Source organism: Equus asinus, chromosome 2 (genome assembly GCF_041296235.1).
Source record: "Equus asinus isolate D_3611 breed Donkey chromosome 2, EquAss-T2T_v2, whole genome shotgun sequence".
In the NCBI taxonomy this organism is placed as follows: Eukaryota; Metazoa; Chordata; class Mammalia; order Perissodactyla; family Equidae; genus Equus; species Equus asinus.
Window position 1 is genome coordinate 169,527,746 of NC_091791.1, and position 6,000 is coordinate 169,533,745.

The window sequence follows — 6,000 nt, forward strand, 5'->3', positions numbered from 1 at the left end:
GAGGATCATAATGACAGCCTCACTGGGACACTGTGGAAGTATCGCTGTTGGAATAAGCCAGGCTTCTGAGGATCTACAGGGGCACTTATCTCCTTCAGCCCTGGAGGGTAAGAGATTGGCCAATAACAACAGAAGCAGCAGCATCTTACCCAAAAGGCTGATCATGTCTGAAGTGGTGTGTGCCTTCTCCTTCCAAGCCTTTCAATCCTGTGAAAGAAGAAGGGATGGGCTCAGTGACCACCAATTTCCTCCCAGTTCTATTGATTCTCAAGGTAAGAGCTTTCATCATGTCCCTCCTCCCCTCACAGTGAAAGAACCGTGTAGTGAGGGTTTTGGGAGAACTACATTCTTAGGCAGTTGATAGCATGACCACATTCACCAGGAGAAAATCCTGGAATGTGTGAATGGAGAAAGGGTTTTGGGATTAGCCAGCATTGGTGTCCCCTTCCCCTTAGTGAGATCCTCCAGGAACATGAATATGATTCCACCATGCCTTGAATTTGTGACTAGGCCATTGTCTACTTCCTAAAATAACATGCATCCATCTAGTTCTACTTTTTGTAGAGCTTCACTTTTTTGATAGCCCAGGGTTTTTCCTTTTTTTCGGAGGGATTTTTGGTATAAATACCAAAGTACCAAACACTGCTTTCTCCTGAAACACACTAGCCAAGAGCTGAGTCATCCATCAACTTTGTAGTAGTTTTAGGCAACTGCAAACTGTTAGGGACGGGGGTGAGGAGCAGAGATTGGGGATGAAGTGCAGATAGGACGTTGAAGAGAGCACTAGGAAGAGAAGGTAATGACAGAATAGGAGAGTTTGAGAGGAGGGGTATGACAGACAAATGCACTTGAGTTTGCTGTGCGGTCCCTTGTTGCCCTGATAAATCTAATGTTCTCAACTTCTTTATAATGCTTTGCCACTGAATTTCCTTGGTCACTGCTCTCTCACCTGGCCCAGGTAATCTGGTGCCCCAGTGTAGACCATGATGGAGGCAAAGGTTCTGCCCCTGATGCTCCCTGTCTCTGGTGAGGAACCTGGGATGGTTGCTCTCAGAGTTGTCAGAACACAGCTGCTTGAGGACTGTCAGCTCTTGAATGGGAAAGTTCCATGGCATGATGCTACTAAGAATACAAGCAATCAGCTTGACAGTTTAAATTATTTTTCATTGTTCTTAAATAATTTAATATACATATCAGAAGACTTTTGAAGTCTTGTCTCAAACTGGGCATAATTCTCATGCTGCTTTTTCATCTGTTGGATCACTCTGCCCAGAAGGTGGAACATGTCAAATATCTCCTCATTTTCATTCTCTGTCCCAGACGTGGCTGTTGTTTACAGGGGATATCATTGTTCCCCTATCTTTGATGATTTAGGCCTCCTCTCCACCCTCGATTTGGAAACCACAAGTACATTCAGCAATGTGTAGTGATTTATTAAATAAATGTGTATTAACACTTTGCGTTATGAAGCACATATTAAATAATATCTATGAAGTTTTGTAAACATAGAAAATCAAAGATGATAGAATGTAATTTTGGCCTAAAGCAGTTGATTATCTTTTGAGTGCATCTTGTCACATAACACCATGTGAGTTTTTACAATTTCCATAGGTAGTTTCTTGTACAGTTGGCTGCACTATTACATTTATCTGATAGGTAACTTTCCTTTGAGTTACTAGGATCCCGTATCAGGCTACACATCCACCCGACAAATGGCTCAGAGCCCCATTCTCTCAGGATGACCCATGCATCCAGATCATATTGGCAGGCAGTTGCCTCTTTCTGCTCTCCTTCTCCCCATCCTTGCCCCAGTCTCATCTGACCCTCACCTAGCTGATCATGACTCTGCTGCTCTGACCAAGGGCAGAAGGCACCTGTGCCTGTGCTTAGCCATTGTGTCTGGAGAGAAGCTTGGTTGCATTTCTGAGGCTCTCATTACTAAATTTGTAATTGCTTTAGAACATTTCAGTCAACAGAAAGAGAAAGTGAAGAGCGGAAATGAACAGAGTGTCAGAGATGTGTGGGACACTGCATGCAACATACGTGTAATGGGAGTCCCAGAAGGAGAGGAGAGAGAGAGAAAGGAGCAGAAAAACATATTTGAAGAAATAATGGTAAAAACTTTCGCCAATTTTGGTGACAAAACCCCCAAAGAAACCAAAACTATTAATGTACACACCCAAGAAACTCAGTGAACTCCAAGGAGGATGAAGTATCATAAAAGATCGGGCAATCTTCCCCCCATTCCTCCTTCCCTTCTACCCTAGATCTCATGGTCTCATTTCCAGCCCACCTCTCTCTTCAGACAGCACCTCTGGCTCATTCTTCCTACGGCTGCTGCTTCTATGTCGTGTTAGCAAGGGAGATGTGCTGGGATGGAGCTGCTTCTGAGTCTGTGACATCAACCAGACATGATGCCTCTTCTTCTTGACCTAGTACCCAGAGAGCACAGAGGTAAATGTGGCTGTAACAATGCCATGCGTGTGCAGAGGAGGTCTCTGCCCACTCTCTCCAAATAGCATCTTTTACCATCAGAGCTTTGTTCCTTTTGCATTACAAGAATTCTTTTGTACTATTAATTTTTACATTGTGGTGAAATATACATAACATAAAATTTAGCTATTAACCATATTTAAGTGTACAGTTCAGTGGCATTAAATATATTTACATTGTTGTGCAACCATCACCACTATCCATATCCAGCACTTATTTTTCTCCCCAAATGGAAACTCTGAATCCATGAAAAGTAACTTCCCTTTGCCCTCTCCCCCTACTCCTAGGAGATCACCATTTTGCCTCTTGTCTCCATAAATTTTCAAGAGATTCTTGAGTAAATGCAAGAGCCTTGAGCATGGTCTCCTCTTAAGCCTTACCCCTTATTTATCAATTGGACCTTATTAGGCAGTAAGCCCGCTCCAGGCAAGCAGAGATTGGAAGAAAAGTGGAATGGATAGAGGAAGAGCTGGGGAGGGGTCAAGCAATGGCACACAAGCCTGCCTGAATTTATCCTTCTGCCCGGGACCACCACGAGGAAGTTGAGCTTCCTTCCAACTTGTCCTGAGTGTGTTCAGGAGGGATACAGAGGCCTGTTTCTCCACACTTTTGGATATTTTGGAAGGCAAAGAGAGAGATAAGAGGCAAATTTCCTCATTTGAATGGGCTATTGATAGCTTCAGGGACAGCTGAGAGATGCTTGAAGCCTAGTGAGGGCTTCTGTTCTTGTTTCCAAGGAAAGAACAGCCCCAGTGAAGAGTGACTGTCTCCAGCTGGGCTCTGCTCCTCTGCCCTTTCTACAAAACTCATTGTCCTGAGAAGTGGGAATATAAGCAGCATTGCCACCAGAAACCACATCCCTAGTCCTCATGCTCATGCTCAGTGGAGCTCCTTAGTGGGGTGGAGGATGGGATCTTCCTCCACTTGTCTGGTCTCCTTCACTACCTGACAGGATAGCTTGCCATGAGGTGTGAAAAAAGCTCACCTTGAGGCTGGGTCTAGGAGATCCCAGCCTTGGGCTCTGAGGAGAATTCTGGAAACCAGAGGACAGTTCAGGTAGCCAGAAGACAGGATGTTTAGAGCCTAGGATAGTCTGTGGAGGTGAAGATGGTGGGGAAAGGAGCCCTTTGTCAGGACCACTACACACTGAGTTGGGGCTCTTGGATCCTATGGGCAGCATGGCAGCCTTGTGGCATGGCCCAGCTCCTTTCTTAGTTCTCAGTTTCTCCCTGTTGTGATGAGGAGTTCAGGTCTGGTCTGTATTAAGCATGCTTCAGGTACATCTTACAGGGAAAGGTTCTGTCTTTAGGGTAGATTGTCCAGAAGTTCTGGAAAACACTTTGTGTTGTCTATATTGGTTTCTTCTTTGTCTCTGAGCATCTCTGACCCCTGTGTCTTGCTCCCTTCCAGGATGAGGTTTGTCTCAAAGGCATGAACATTTTGAGCTCATTGGACAGAATACAGTGCTGTCTTTCTATTCTATCCTGAACTGAGCACATACAAAATCGTCATAAAGAGATCTCGTCAAGATGGCGGTGTGAGCAGACTTTGAACTCGTCTCCTCCCATGAACACAACCAGGTTACAAGTATTTTTGGAAAAATGACCCCAGATTGAAAACCGAAAACTGGATAAAAAGAACCTCCTCCCCCGCAACAAGGGACAGTCCTGACAAAGGCAGAAGAGGCAGAAATTCCTGCCAGAGAGGAAAAAAGCCATCTTTGGGAGCAGCGGAGCTTCTCAGCTGGCCAGGCGGGAGACACCCTAAGGTAGGCAGCCCTCCCTGGAGGACTGAGATCCGAGGTGGGGGTGATACTGCTATAAGCAGTCACAGCCCAGCTGAGATGGGGGTCCTACTGTCTGGCTTTGCTGGCTATTAACTGCAGTGAGGATACCCCTAGAAAAGCTATGGGCCGAAAGTCGAAAAGATCCGGGTCTTAAAGGGCCCATGAACAAACTCACTCATTGCAGCAACCTAAAATCACCAGAGAGAAGGCTGACAGTCCTTTGGTGAAACGAGACTCGCCTAGTGGGCTCTGGGGGCATCTTGGTGAAAGGAAGGAGCTCTCTGGAGACTGAGATATTGGTGGGGGCCATTGTTCTGAGCTGGTCCAGGCGTGCTGACACAGACCCCAGTGGGTGCCACGGAGGTCCATCCCTTGGCCTGTTAGCCCAGGGGTCTGCCACGCTCACTAGAGCACAGATTTAATCCAGTTCAGTCAGGGCAGGCAATCCGCCCTAGGGACCGGCTCCACCTAACAGCAAGCCCTCTAGCTACTTTTCAGCCTGCATTGACTGGGTGCCTTGATCCTCTACAGGCAGGCAAGGGTGTCTGCCTCTGTGGGGCAGGGCCTGTGTGAGGACCAGGTGAACTGTGGGGGGCATTGGTGGAGAGGTGGGGGCCTCTGCAGTGCAGCATCAGGGTACACTCCAGGGGGTTGAGAAGTGTGCATGGACCAGAACTGTGCTGATGGTGAATGTGGTCCTGTGGAGGGTGAGGCTTATCAGCAGCAGAAGACCTGTGCTTCACAAATAGCCATAAAAAGGATCAGCCCCACCTTCCAAAGTCTGAAACAATTGAGTGCCCCGGTGCCAAGGGCCAGCCCCTCTCAGCTGCACTCCTAAGAGAACTGACAACGGCCTTGTAGGCCTGAGGCCTATAGCAACTGTAAGCCCCTGAGTCTAGCAACCATTTACACTGGGTACCACCCCAATTAAGAGGAAAACTGCAACAGGAGTGTGCTGATAGACTTTGTAGCCAGCAGTGCTGAGGCTCCCCAAACCGGATTTACATACAGCTGGCCAGGGAAGGAAAGACTAGACTCCCTGGGTACCTGCAGTGGGAGCAACCCTGCCACAGCAGAAGGACACAAGTAGCCCACAAAGGGGTCACTCCTGGATCTTCTGGACTGGTGACGAGAGGGAAGCACACTGCTGGGTCTCATAAGGCATGTCATACATAAGGCCATTTCTCCAAGATCAGGAGACATAGCTGACTCACCTAATACATAGAAATAAGCACAGAGAAAGAGGCATAATAAGGAGGCAAAGGAATACTTTCCAAGCAAGGGAAGAGGACAAAACCTCAGAAAAAGGACTAAATGAAACAGAAACAAGCAACCTACTCGACAAAGAGTTCAAAGAAAATATCATGAGGATGCTCACAGATATCGGGAGAAGACTGGATGAACACATTGAGCACATCAGCAAAGAAGTGGAAGACATAAAAAAAAAAGCCAATCAGAAATGAAGAATACAATACTGGAAATGAGAAATTCACTAGAGGGACGCAATAGCAGAGTAGAGGGTGCAGAAGAACGGATCAGCAGGCTAGAGGAAATCACCCAAGCAGAACAGAAAAGAGAAAAAAGAATTACACAGAATGAGAACAGTCTAAGGGAACTCTGGGACAATATCAAGTGTGCTAACATTTGGATTATAGGGGTCCCAGAATGAGAAGAGAGAGACAAAGGTGCAGAAAATTTATTTGTAGAAATAATAGATGAAA